Source organism: Tachyglossus aculeatus, chromosome X1 (assembly GCF_015852505.1).
Source record: "Tachyglossus aculeatus isolate mTacAcu1 chromosome X1, mTacAcu1.pri, whole genome shotgun sequence".
NCBI lineage: Eukaryota > Metazoa > Chordata > Mammalia > Monotremata > Tachyglossidae > Tachyglossus > Tachyglossus aculeatus.
The window spans coordinates 60,552,753-60,566,681 of NC_052101.1; the positions used below are offsets into that span (position 1 = coordinate 60,552,753).

General features: G+C 46.5%; 1 protein-coding gene across 1 annotated transcript in view; it reads left to right on the forward strand.

Moving 5' to 3' along the window:
- The window catches only part of EIF4E3 (eukaryotic translation initiation factor 4E family member 3), a 56,934-nt gene that overhangs the window by 14,868 nt on the left and 28,137 nt on the right, over nt 1-13,929 (forward strand).

Consider the following 13,929-nt stretch of genomic DNA (forward strand, 5'->3'; position numbering starts at 1 on the left):
AATCTACATGATTATCTTCCACGAAGATCCCTTGGCGAGGAAACTGGAACATTGCATCCAGGTGCCACAGCAACAATAAAGGCTACAACAACATACCAGGAGGCCCAGCACTAAGCCAAGTACCGTAAGGATGGCAGTACGCCACCCGAAAGTTAGCAACTGCCATCAGTTACCTACAGGGTCATAGGATAGCGCAGTGATTTGCTGCGTCTCTTGCCTTAAAGCAGTTAAAGCAAGGGACTCGTTATGATGGGCATCAGGAATATATACACAACATTCGGTGTGGAGAAGAGCACACACCCCACCCTGCGCAGCTGTAGGAAGGTACAGAGCCATAAGGTTCTGTAGTACCACTTTGCGCATCTGGGCTACCTCATCATTAAGGATAGTCTCACACAATGGTTCAGGGGTCCATCCCACCAATACTGGACGCTCCTTCATTGTGGTGCCATTTTGTCATTCAATACAGTGGCTAGCAGGGCGGTTTAACTCAACAGTCATGGCAGGAAGCCAACTCAAACCGTCCCAAATGGAGTATCCCATCCATGGATGCGACTGGTTCAACCATCTATAGAGAAGATCACCTATCGCTTGCCGAGTTTGGTTCCACAGCGGCGTCTTGTCCTGAGAGGTCCAGCTTCATAGCCACTCCCATGTTGTACAGTTGGCGGCATCGATTCTCCACGGTAGACCGTCCGAAGTGCTGGTTGGGAGGTCAAAACAAACCCAACGTGCTGACCTATTATCCACCTCTGCAACAGTGTGGGCCCAATCCACAAAGACATTCAGTTCCCTTCCGCAGTTGTGACCAAAATTCAATCGGGTGGCGAACCAGTTCGGCGCATTGCCATAGCCCCCACCCGAATCCATCTTCGGTTACGTGGACATCCAGCTCACATGGCTATGCTGTGTCCAAAACATTGACAGCCTGAACCATTTTATACTCCCTGTTTCGCTGCAGCGAAGGCAGACTGCTGGTTTTCCCCCCAATCCCAGGGACTTCCTTTCCTCACTAGACGATACAGGGGTTTTAGCATCTGCGCTGTGAGGAATAAATACTCTCCAATACCCCAACAGCCCTAGGAATTCCTGCAGATGGCTCACAAGCATGGGAATGGGGAAAGCCTGCACCTTATCTATCACGGCCTCTGGTATTATCTTGGTCTTAACCCGACCAAACAACCCCCAAGAATTTGACTGAGAGGCCATGTCATTGGACCTTATCCATGTTTACCGCCCATCCTCTCCCCCGCAAATGCTCCAACAGAGCCAGAGCAGCAGCTTCCAGATCTGAAAGAGAGTCAGAAGTTAACAACATATCATTGATATAATGATATAACCAAACATTCTGGGGGACAGACCATAAGGTCTGCGCTACCAATCCATGACAGATTGTCGGGCTGTGAGTATATCCTTGCGGGAGGACGGTAAATGTCCATTGCTACCCCTCCCACGTAAATGCAAACTGATCCTGACAATCGGCGGCAATATCAACAGAGAAAAACGCATTAGCCAAATCCAAAACATAATGGTATGTGCCCAATTCATGGCTCAGTTTGTCCATCAAATCCAAGATAGATGGTACGGCAGCATGCAAAGGAGGAGTCACTTTATTCCATTCACGGTAATCAACTGTCATACGCCAAGTACCATCCAGTTTTCGTACTGGCCAGACCGGGGAGTTATAGGGACTTCGGGCAGTTTGTACAATGCCCACCTTTTCTAATTCCCTGATAGTATCTGTTATCTCCTGTTGTCCCCCAGGCAAACGATACTGTTTAGTTGTTACCACCCGTCTGGGCACTGGAAGCTCCACTGGGGGGGTGCAGGGCATGCCCACGTTCAATTGCTTTCACCACACGCACGCGGAGTCGGAACTCCCTGGCTGTGGTATGCAAAAACAGACCTTGTAGTATATCAATCCCCAATATATATTCGGGAATAGGGGATATATATAGGGTATACTCCTTTGGGGGTAACCGTCCTATTCCCAGGGGCAGTCGTACACATTTGACCCTTATTGCTTTACTGCCATACCCATCTATCATGGCTGGGGACCCTGGAAACCGCTCTGGGTTACCGTGTATTAAAGAGCACTCTGCTCCTGTATCTACTAAGGCTAAATCACGTTGTATATTATTAGAGGACCAATATATTGCCAACTCAACATGAGGCCTCCGGTCCCCACCCAAGTCTGCAAGTCGGGTTCCTCAGCCCTCCCCTCAGTCAAACCAGAGTTGCCATGCATCATTATCCACTGCTCCCATCTCTACTGGCATCTCTGGTGGCAGGAGGAAATCCTGGAGAGCGACTGTACAGACGCACTTCGGTTTCCTAGGGGCTTCTCTGCCCTGTCGTCTCAATCGCGATGGTCGAAAACGTTGCTCCGGTTTCAATTGCTGCCATAATTCTAAAAGAATTCTGTTGGATTTCCCGTTTAACTTTTCCTTATCTGCCCCAGCCTCAATGAGATCCACCCACATCTGTGCGCGGGAGACCTTTACGGGGCCTTTAAGAGATCACCATTTGACCGTGGCGCGCACTCCCTTCCTTTTACGTACGGCCTCTGCTTCACCCAAATCAGCGATTGTCCGCGTTACAGTATTTATCAGTTGCCCTTCGTACGGGGCCAATATAGCTACCAAAGGGCCAAAATACTGGTCCGGGGCGGACTGCAGGATATGGTCCCTCATCCATGCCGTAAAACACTCATCATCTGGGCCATGAGTGGCGATATTGTACACGGCATTTCGCATATCCAACTCCCGCAGAATTTGCTGTAACTCTGCGTATGACTGCCAGCAGCTCGGAGTAAATGGTAAATCCCCTTGATTTGGCCACGCATTACAGGCTGCTGCCATAATCCACTCCAATAGTGAGTGATTCTCTTGTGTTTGGTGCGCATTTTGCACGTGCTGTCTGAGGGTAAGATGGGTGGTAATAGAAGCTAAACGCCCCATCTTCGTGCCAGAAAGCAGGACTCCATCCACCCCTACATCCCACAGCCTCAGTAACCACGCCGCCAGGGATTCCGAGGATTTTTGCCTAAATCTTGAACCCAAATCCACTAATTCCACCTGTGTGTAAGGGCGAAATGTAGAGTGTTCCACCACCTGGGGAGGGGGTTGCATCTGGCCTTGTGGCACCCGAGGCTGCTGGGTTTTTACTTTTTGTAGTACCACAGGCCTGGCTTGAAACAGGGGACCCGGGGAATCCTCCCCGTCTACCATCTCAAAGCCTCCCTCTTCTTCTGAGGATTCATCCGGGGGCGCACTAAGGCCATCCGCCCCCCGACCCCAACAAACAGTAACCTCTGCTTTTAACTAGTCACGGGTCTTTTCCCATGCCATATGCCTGTTCTGTTCCCGTTGCAATTCTTCCTTAAGTTCACGAAGCCGCAACTCTGTTTGGAGGGCCTTATCAGCGGTCTTATGCAAGGTGGCTAAAAATAACCAACCCACAGTAGCTGCTGCCGCTCGTTCCCCCTTTTTCTCTAAGGACTACCCTAGCTTCAGCAGGGCTCCTCCTAAGTCCTTGGGGGTTCCACCTATATGGATCGATTCCTGGGGGGTCGCCCAGGAATCTAATACCGTGGCCACCGTAAACCACGTACTTGTTGGTGGCCACCCGGGAATAACCACCCCAGCACCCCTGCTCGACTCCATGCCTTCGGTCTGCAGTGAATCCTGCTGACTACATCAAGTGTAATGCAGGAGCTTAGCTCCAAGCAGATTCATTCTGGATTCCGCGAGACCGAAGAAAGAGAGAGGAGCCTTTGCAATGGGGTTCATATCACCTTTAATCTCGCGGTGGCCAGTCGAGGTCCTGGTGCAAGGACAGCCCCCTTCCACGGGACATCCGTGGAGCATCCGCACCGCAACAGGTGTGGGGTGGGCTTTTATACAGAACCGGACAGAGGTGGCCGCTTGCCAAAGGCTTATCTAAGGCCTACATAAGTGTGGCGCAATTAGAAATATACGGCACATGAGCAGAAAGCAGAGCAAGGAATTCTAGGTATCATAGCAAAGTGAGGGATCCTGGATATCATAACAAAGTGAGGGATCCTGGGTATTGCAGTATTCCGTGGACATACAAATAGCATCCTTAAACATTATTGTGCAAGACTTGGTGGGGAAGAGGGGTGGTGGGGAAGCGGGGTGCCAGGGAGAAGCATTTTAAATGCAGTGTTGCCTAGTGGATATGGAACCTGGGCCTGGGAGTCAGAAGGACCTGGGTTCTAATCCCATCTACGCCACTTGTCTACTATGTGAACTTGGGCAAGTCATTTCACTTCACTGTGCCTCAGTTCCCTTATCTGTAAAATGGGGATTAAGACCATGAGCCCTATGCAGACGGGGATGTGTCCACCCTGATTAGCTTGTATCTACCCCAGTGCAGAATGCCTAGTACAGGACCTGGCACATAGTAAGTACTTAACAAATACCATTAAAAAATAAATTAGGGAAAGTGATGACACAACCCGTAGACTGTGTTATTGGATTATCATGCATTGCTTAATGATAGCCACGTAAAAATTCTACCTTTAAGAATCGGTTATATAGAACTAGCAAGTGTTGAAACCCTTTTCAACGTTTCATTATCTGCTGGCCCTTTCCCTTCTGCCTTCAAACATGCTTAAGTGTTTTCCATTCCCCAAAAGTGCTCTTTTCACCCTAGAGCTCCCTTAGGCTATCACTCCATCTTCCTCGTATTCCTATCCAAACTCCTAAAATGAATCATATAGACTCTCTGCCTTTGTCAAGGTGGCCCTATTATTCCTGTTGCCTGCTCCTCATTTTCAAGGGTTAGCATCCAGTGTAGAAAATAGAGCCTACTGTAAAACCCTACTCTGTGGCTTCTTAATAAATACCACTGAATGATTGACTCAGGCCATTAATAATTGAATAAACCCCTCCTGCAGATTTCAGATGTTTTTTCTTTCAACCATTAGCCAAAACCTCATACTGCTTTGTTTTTCATAGGTGTGATTAAATTAATCTTTCCCCTTATTAAATGGGAGTGGTTGCAAGTGGTTGCAGCTCTGTGTGGGACAGGGACTGTGTCTGACCAAATTTTCTTATCTATCCCAGCACTTAATACAGTGCTTGGCACAGAGTAAGTGCTTAAAGTTCAGTTCTTGGTCCCCTTCTGTTCTCGATCTACACTCACTCCCTTGGTGACCTCATTCGCTCCCACGGCTTCAACTATCATCTCTACGCTGATGACACCCAAATCTACATCTCTGCCCCTGCTCTCTCTCCCTCCCTCCAGGCTCGCATCTCCTCCTGCCTTCAGGACATCTCCATCTGGATGTCTGCCCGCCACCTAAAACTCAACATGTCCAAGACTGAACTCCTTGTATTCCCTCCCAAACCCTACCCTCTCCCTGACTTTCCCATCACTGTTGGCGGCACTACCATCCTTCCCGTCTCACAAGCCTGCAACCTTGGTGTCATCCTCGACTCCACTCTCTCACATCCTCTCTCACATCTCACACCCCTCACATCCAAGCCATCACCAAAACTGCTGGTCTCAGCTCCGCAACATTTCCAAGATCTGCCCTTTCCTCTCCATCCAAACCGCTACCCTGCTCATTCAGGCTCTCATCCTATCCTGTCTGGACTACTGTATCAGCCTCCTCTCCGATCTCCCATCCTCTTGTCTCTCCCCACTTCCGTCCATACTTCACGCCGCTGCCCGGATTGTCTTTGTCCAGAAATGCTCTGGGCATGTTAATCCCCTCCTCAAAAATCTCCAGTGGCTACCAATCAACCTACGCATCAGGCAGAAACTCCTCACCCTCGGCTTCAAGGCTCTCCGTCACCTCGCCCCCTCCTACCTCACCTCCCTTCTCTCCTTCTACAGCCCAGCCCACACCTTCCGCTCCTCTGCCACTAATCTCCTCACCGTGCCTCGTTCTCGCCTGTCCCGCCGTCGACCCCCGGCCCACGTCATCCCCCTGGCCTGGAATGCCCTCCCTCCCCACATCCGCCAAGCTAGCTCTCTTCCTCCTTTCAAGGCCCTTCTGAGAGCTCACCTCCTCCAGGAGGCCTTCCCAGACTGAACCCCCCCTTCCTTTCCCCCTCCTCCCCCTCTCCATCCCCCCGCCTTACCTCCTTCCCTTCCCCGCAGCACCTGTATATATGTATATATGTTTGTACGTATTTATTACTCTATTTTACTTGTACATATCTATTCTATTTATTTTATTTTGTTAATATGTTTTGTTTTGTTCTCTGTCTCTCCCTTCTAGATTGTGAGCCCACTGTTGGGTAGGGACTGTCTCTATATGTTGCCAACTTGTACTTCCCAAGTGCTTAGTACAGTGCTCTGCACACAGTAAGCGCTCAATAAATATGATTGATTGATCAATTATTGATTAAAGACTATTAGTAGTAGGTGTAGTAGTAGTAGTAGTAGTAGTAGTAGTAGTTCTAGTATGTTATCGCATATGCAACTGTCCTCTCTGTTGGAAATTTCTAAAATTACTAGTCCTGGCTGGTAGGTTGGGAAAGGAACCTTGGTTCATGGAGGATTTTCAAGGCAACAAAATAAATCAATCCCTAGCATTTACTGAGTGCCTACTATATGTACACCAGTGTACCAAGTGCTTGGGAGAATGCAATAAAGTGAGAAGACCCAACCGCTGCCTTCAAGATCTTACAGATTAGGAGGAAAGAGAGAATGGAAAGATGGCTATGTGGATGAGTAAGTGCTTAAATAGTGGAATGTGTTGGTTGATATTTACCAAAGTGCTATGTGTAGTTTTGAGTACATAAGTGATGCAAAAGTGCTGTGTTGGGAGTGGGAGGATATGACCTAGGAGAAGAAAAATTAATTGGGGAAAGCTCAATCAATCAGTGGTATTTAGTGAGCACTTGCTATGTGTAGAGCACTGTACTAAGCACTTGGGAGAGTACAGTACAAGAGAATTAGCAGATGCATTCCTTGCCCATAACAAGCTTGCAGTCTAAAGTCTGGAGGAGGTGGGGTTTCAGAAGGGCTTTGAAGATAATAATAATAATAATAATGATGACATTTATTAAGCGCTTACTATGTGCAAAGCACTGTTCTAAGCGCCGTGGGGTACAAGGTAATCAGGTTGTCCCACGGGGGGCTCACAGGCATCATCCCCGTTTTACAGGTGAGGGAACTGAGGCCTGGAGAAGTGAAGTGACTTGCCCAAAGTCACACAGCTGACACGTGGCAGAGCCGGGATTTGAACCCATGACCTCTGACTCCAAAGCCCGGGCTCTTTCCACTGAGCCACACTGCTGAGCTGTGGCCTGGCAGGTTTGAAAGGGGTAAGAGTTCCAGGCAAAAGCAGGCATTTAGTACAGTGCTCTGCACACAGTAAGCACTCAATAAATACCATTGATAGATTGATTGAAGAGTGTGAGCAAGACCAGAAAGCAGCATAGGGAGTAGGCTAGCATGCAAGGACCAAAGGGGGCGAACTGGGATGTAGTGGGTTAAGTCAGTAATGGCTAAGAGATCAGGACTATAGTTGAGAAGCATAGGTAAATTGCAGGAACTGAAGTAAAATACTGGCCTGGCAGTAATTTATAAAGTTGAGGGTGGGCTGACACAAACTGGGGGTTAGAGCAGGTGTGAAGGTGAGAGGAAAAAATGGGAATGTATCATATTGAGGGGGAACAATAAATAGGTGAAATTCCCAGATTTTCTTCATCTCTTTCCCTTCATACCTTTTACCAGTGTTTCTAAGGAGCAGATTGACATCACAGAGTTTCACACCTCTTTTCATTTCCTTTACAGCGCCTCTGATGGAGATGCTAATGAACAGCAAAATGCCAAAAAGCAGGCAGTTGGAAAGAGAGGGAGAAAAAAATGGAAGAGCCTGGTTAAACCACAATCTGGATATTCAAGCCCTAAATAATGTAGTTAACTGTATTATGAAGGCTCTGAGGAGAGAGGAAACTTTTCCATTATGAAACTGTAAGTCCCATATGGAAGTCAGGTTTATATCACACCCTGTTTGGGTCTATGTTAGGAATTCCTTTTGGGGACTGCAGCCTTCATTTATACAGTTTTGCAGAATTTATCTTACCAAAACAGAAACTGTATCAAAAACTCTAAAAGGACTGACAATATCTAACCCAAATTGTACATAATAAGTGTGAGTTGCAAGCTAATCAAAAATGCTATTTACTAGTCTGATCACAACCTTTAGTATAAAAATTCATGTGGGATAATTGAAATTTAAGCCAAATTCCAAAGGGAGTCCACCCAAGTTTGACTATGTTTGAGTGGACTCCCTTTGGAATTTGGCTTGAATTTCAAGCTGTCATAAAGGATCCTTGGCTAAAGAAGCTTGGAATCCACTATATTGCATTTCTTGGGTTCCTTGTACCTCTGTGTGTGTGTGTGTGTGTGTGTGTGTGTGTGTGTGTGTGTGTGTACAAAATCATGTATATATAGTCACTCATTCAATCGTATTTACTGAGTGCTTATTGTGTGCAGAGCACTGTACTAAGTGCTAGGGAAGTACAAGTCAGCAACATATAGAGATGGTCCGTACCCAACAACGGGCTCACAGTCTAGAAGGGGGAGACAGACAATAAAACATGTATACAGGTGTCAAAAGAGTCAGAACAAATAGAATTAAAGCTATATGCACATCATTAACAAAATAAATAGAATAGTAAATATGGACAAGTAAAATAGAGTAAAAAATCTACAAATATATACAAGTGCTGTGGGCAGGGGAAGGAGATAGGGCAGAGGGGGGATGGGGAGGAGGAGAGGAAAAGCGCTCAATAAATACGATTGATTGATTGAAAAAGGGGGCTCAGTCTGGGAAGGCCTCCTGGAGGAGGTGAGCTCTCAGTAGGGCTTTGAAGGGAGGAAGAGAGCTAGTTTGGCAGATGTATGGAGGGAGGGCATTACAGGCCAGGGGAAGGATGTGGGCCGGGGGTCAACGGCGCGACAGGTGAAAATGAGGCACAGTGGGGAGGTTAGTGGCAGAGGAACGGAGGATAGGAGGAGAGAGGGGAGGTGAGGTAGGAGGGGGCGAGATGATGGAGAGCCTTGAAGCCGAGAATAAGGAGTTTTTGCTTGATTCATAGGTTGACAGGCAACCACTTGACATTTTTGAGGAGGGGAGTGACATGCCCAGAGTGTTTCTGTGCAAAGATAATCCGGGCAGCAGAGTGAAGTATAGACTGAAGCAGGGATAGACAGGAGGATGGGAGATCAGAGAGGAGGCTGATGCAGTAATCCAGTCGGGATAGGATGAGAGACTGACCAGTAAGGTAGTGGTTCGGATGGAGAGGAAAGGGCGGATCTTGGCGATGTTGTGGAGGTGAGACCAGCAGGTTTTGGTGATGGATTGGATGTGTGGGGTGAATGAGAGAGTGGAGTCGAGGATGACACCAAGGTTGTGGGCTTGTGAGACAAGAAGGATGGTAGTGCCGTCTACAGTGATGGGAGAGGACAGGGTTTGGGAGGGAAGATAAGGAGTTCAGTTTTGGATATATTGAGTCTTAGATGGCAGGCAGACATCCAGATGGAGATGTCCTGAAGGCAGGAGGAGGTTCAAGCCTGGAGGGAGGGAGAGAGAGCAGGGGCTGAGATGTAGATTTAGGTGTCATCAGCGTAGAGATGATAGTTGAAGCTGTGGGACGAATGAGTTCACCAAGGGAGTGAGTGTAGATAGAGAACAGAAGGGGACCAAGAACTGACCCTTGAAGTACCCCTATAGTAAGGGGATGGGAGGGGGAGGAGGAGCCCGCAAAGGAAACTGAGAATGAACGGTGAGAGAGATAAGAGGAGAACCAGGACAGGACGGAGTCTGTGAAGCCAAGGTTGGATAGCGTGTTGAGGAGAAGGGGGTGATCCACAGTGTCGAAGGCAGCTGAGAGGTCGAGGAGGATTAGGATAGAGTAGGAGCAATTGGATTTGGCAAGAAGGAGGTCATTGGTGACCTTTGAGAGGGCAGTTTTGGTGGATTGTAGGGGATGGAAGCCAGATTGGAGGGGGTCTAGGAGAGAGTTGGCATTGAGGAATTCGAAGCAGTGAGTGTAGCCAACTCATTCTAGGAGTTTGGAAAGGAAGGGTAGGAGGGAGATAGGGTGATAACCAGAAGGGGCAGTGGGGTCAAGAGAGGATTTTTTTAGGATAGGGGTGACGTGGGCATGTTTGAAGGCAGAGGGGAAGGAACCAGTGGAGAGTGAGTGGTTGAAGATGGAAGTTAAGGAGGGGAGGAGGGAAAGGGCGAGAGTTTTCATAAGATGAGAGAGAATGGGGTCCGAAGCACAGGTGGATGGAGTAGCATTGAGGGAGGAGATCTCATCTGAAGATACTGCTGGGAAGGATGGGAGAGTAGCGGAGAGGGTTGAGAGTGGGGGGGATGAAGAAGGGGGAGGGGTGACTTTGGGGAGCTCAGACCTGATGGAGTTAATTTTACTAATGAAATAGGAGGCCAGATCATTGGGGGTGAGGGATGGAGGAGGGGGAGGAACAGGGGGCCTGAAAAGGAAGTTAAAGTTATGGAACAGCTGATGGGGATGATGGGCATGGGTGTCAATAAGGGAGGAAAAATAGTTTTGCCTGGCAGAGGAGAGGGCAGAGTTAAGGCAGGGAAGGATAAACTTAAAGTGAACAAGGTTGGCTTGGTGTTTAGACTTTTGCCAGCAGTGTTCAGCAGCACGAGCATAAGAGTGAAGGAAGCGGACAGTGGCAGTGATCCAAGGCTGTGGGTTAGTTGTGCAAGAACGGCGAAGGGAAAGGGGAGCGTGCAAGCTGAGTTGAGTAAAGAGGGTGGAGTTGAGAGCAGTAATCTGGTCATCAAGAGTGGGTAGAGAGGATAGGGAGGCGAGGTGGGGTGTGATGCTCTGAGAGAGATGGAAGCGATCGAGAGAGTGGAGGTTGCTGTGGGGTAGTAATATAGATTTACAGGAGGGAGGAGTGTGAGTGAGGAGGCAGGTGAGAAGGTTATGATCAGAGAGAGGGATTTCAGAGTTGGTGAGGGTGGGGATAGTGCAGCGGTAGGAGATGATGAGGTCGAGGGTGTGACCAAGTTGGTAAGTGGGCGAGGTGGGGGGGAGCAAGAGGTTGGCAGCGTCAAGGAGAGATAGAAGGCGGGCTGCAGAGGAGTCACCAGGGACATCCATGTGGATGTTGAAGTCTCTGAGGATCAGAGTGTGTATGGAAAAGGAGAGAAGGAAGGCGAGAAGGGTGTGTGTAAGGGTGTGTGTGTGTGTAAGGGTGTGTGTGTGTGTGTGTGTCTGTGGACTTTTTGTAGTAGATAGCTATTACCCTTTTGTAATTGATTTTGTAAACTTTATTTTTGGAAATGCTGAATTGCTTTTCAAATGAAACTTGGAATAATCGCTCACTTCTGTGGAAACACTGCATTTATGGAGTAATTTTGCAGTGGTGTGTAGGTATAGCAAAATGAAAGCTGAATGAGAACCATATAGCCCTTTTGATAGGGATTGAGGCTGGAGGCAAATCATATTAGTACTAAACTGCTGGGACTGCGACTGGAATATATTTGCATAAGTAAATTACAATCACATTTATTACCTAAGCGACACTTTTCATGGCATTACAGTACCAGTTTTAGAGATGATAAAGAAGTAAAAACTTAAAGAGGAATGAATAGTTCTTAGTAGTATAAAAACTCCTGGGAATGAAGAGAGGCATAAAAGTATACTAGGTCTCCCAAGGCTTTTAAATTGTAAATGGAAAAACTTCCATTAAAATATATTTTATTTTGTCTTTATATTTATAGTTGGGGAAGGCCTCATGGAGTAGATGTGACTTCAATAAGGTTTTGAAGGTGGGGAGAGGATCATCTGTTGGACATTTAGAGGGAGGCCGTTCCAGACCAGAGGCAGGACATGGGCAAGAGATTGGGGGCAAGATAGATGAGCTTGAGGTACAGGGAGTAGGTTGGCATTAGAGGAACGCAGTGTGTGAGCTGGGAGTAGTAGTAGGTAAGCAGTGAGGGAAGGTAGGAGGGGGCAAGATGATTCATTGCTTTAATGCCGACAGTAAGGAGTTTCTATTTGATGCAGCGGTGGATAGACAAACCACTGGAGGTTCTTGAGGAGTGAGGAAATTTGCCGGAATGGTTTTGTAGAAAAATGATCCAGGCAGCAGAGTGAAGTATGGACTGACTTGGGGAGAAATAGGAAGCAAGGAGGTCAGCAAAGAGGTCGATGCAGTAGTCAAGGCAGGATAGGATAAGTGCTTGGATTAACATGTTAGCAGTTTGGAAGGAGACGAAAGTGTGGATTTTTAGTGATTGGTTGGACCAACAGTATTTGGTTGCAGATTGAATATGTGGGTTGAATGAGAGAGATGAGTCGATCATAACACCAAAGATATGGGCTTGTGAGACAGGGAGGCTGGTGGTACTGTCTACAGTGTTGGGAAAGTCAGGGAGAGCACAGGGTTTGGGTGGGAAGAGGAAGGAGTTCCGTTTGAGTATGTTAAGTTTGAGGTGTGGGCAGGACATCCAAGTAAAGATGTCCTGAAGGCAGGAGGGAACATGAGACTGTAGAGAAGGAGAGACATCAGGGCTGAGGATGTGCATTTGGGAATCATCCACATAGAGGTGGTAGTTGAAGCCATGGTACCGAATTAGTTCCTCAAGGGATTGAGTGTAGATGGCTAATAGAAGGGGACCCAGAACTGAGTCTTGAGGGGCTTCCACGTTTTCTGGGTTGGAGGCCAAGGAGGAGCCCTGAAAAGGGACTGAGAAGGAGCAGCCAGAGAGATAGGACTACGTTAGCATTTAGCACGGTAGTTGGCAGAATAGGAAATACTTAATAAACATCATCAGTATGAACTTAGTGCAGTGTTCTGCACCCGGCAAACACTCAGTGTATAACATTTATTTTTTTCAAAAAGCCCAAAGAGTGCAAAGTTATGTGAGTGTAGGGAATTTCCAGGTACCTTTTTATCATTTTACACTTTTAGACAACCTTGGTACAATAGCTTTCACTTCTAGAAAACATTATATTTTATCGATTTTTGACAGATATTGGAGCTGTGCGAAATTATCAGACATAATCGTTAGGCTGAAAGCTCTAGAATTTAGTGTTCTTTAGTAAAAATAGCAAAAATGCTCTTGGAAAATCTGGCAGCAGCTTCTGACCTTGACTTGTAAATATCTCTACGTAATGAAATGTGTTTTTTCTTCAACAAAGAATAAATGTGATTTAAAGCCAATTACGTTTTGCATTTTTATGTATGCTTACTCTGAACTGTATCCGTCATTAGAATCTGTAGTATATTGCCATCTAGTGGACAATATAGTGAACCATTGGTAACCTAACTGAATTATCGCTTTAAACTATGGAGTTCAGTACAGCCCTCTCATTACAAGGATAAACACAATGAAAGTGTAAATTAATAATATATTGACAACCTGTGAAAAAGTATACCGTGCTCAGTTAGAATCAAAGTTTTTGTTATTATTTTCAAGGTTTTAAGAGTTTATTTTTTAAAAAAGCTGTTTGAGATTTGGGTAATTCTCCTGGGTAGCTTCCCTTAGTTTTGTTTAGTGAGGAATGGGATATGTTCATTTTTTTTAAAAGCATTTTAAAGCAGGAATTCTATCTTGGCATTTTTGTCATAAATATCAACTAAATAATTATTGATGTGAGTTTTAGTGTATTACGAGTCTATTATGACCTGATCAGGACCATAATTGTTTAATGAAACAGCAAATATCAGGAGTGTTTACTGTTCGCTATGAGCATGTGACTGAGTCCAATGGTGAAAAACTCCTAAATTTCACCAATTCAATCCAGTCATAAATTTCACAATCTGGATAATTTAGGTGGTAAAGACACAGCCTTCAGCTCTGTTTTGTAGGGGTTTAAGTTTAAATCTTTCTGTTACAGTCACCGAGTTCATCTATGGTAAGCTACTTGTAAAATTTTCCTTTTTTTTTTA